The following is a 421-nucleotide window of genomic DNA, read 5'->3' as shown; positions in this document are numbered from 1 at the left end:
CCATTTAAATTAAAAATTGATTTTTCCCTTTTTGGCCCAAAGAGTCTGAAAGGAGGATTTTTTCCCCCCGGGCCCAAAATTAGTCACGGGTTTACAAATTTTTGTTAGATATATCACATACCCAAAAACTTTAGCACCAAAAAAATTAATTGGATTTTTTATACAGCAAATGAATATTTTTATAATAAAATATGCAGTGGGAATTTTTTAGAATCCCCGAAAGAAAACAAAAATAGATATGAGAAAAAATCAGTGGGTTTCTCCACAAAAAATTTATCAACTACAGACATTGGCTTTGGGAGGGAAAAGTTTTGTCCACAATCACTAAAAAACAAAAACTCATTTATGTATTAAAAACCCAAAACAGGGAAAAAATTTTATAACGTTTTCTTTTATTAATCCCTATCCCCCTTTCCCCCCC

This window comes from Penaeus monodon, chromosome 31 (assembly GCF_015228065.2).
Source record: "Penaeus monodon isolate SGIC_2016 chromosome 31, NSTDA_Pmon_1, whole genome shotgun sequence".
Classification (NCBI taxonomy): domain Eukaryota; kingdom Metazoa; phylum Arthropoda; class Malacostraca; order Decapoda; family Penaeidae; genus Penaeus; species Penaeus monodon.
Note: the sequence above shows the minus strand (reverse complement) of the source record.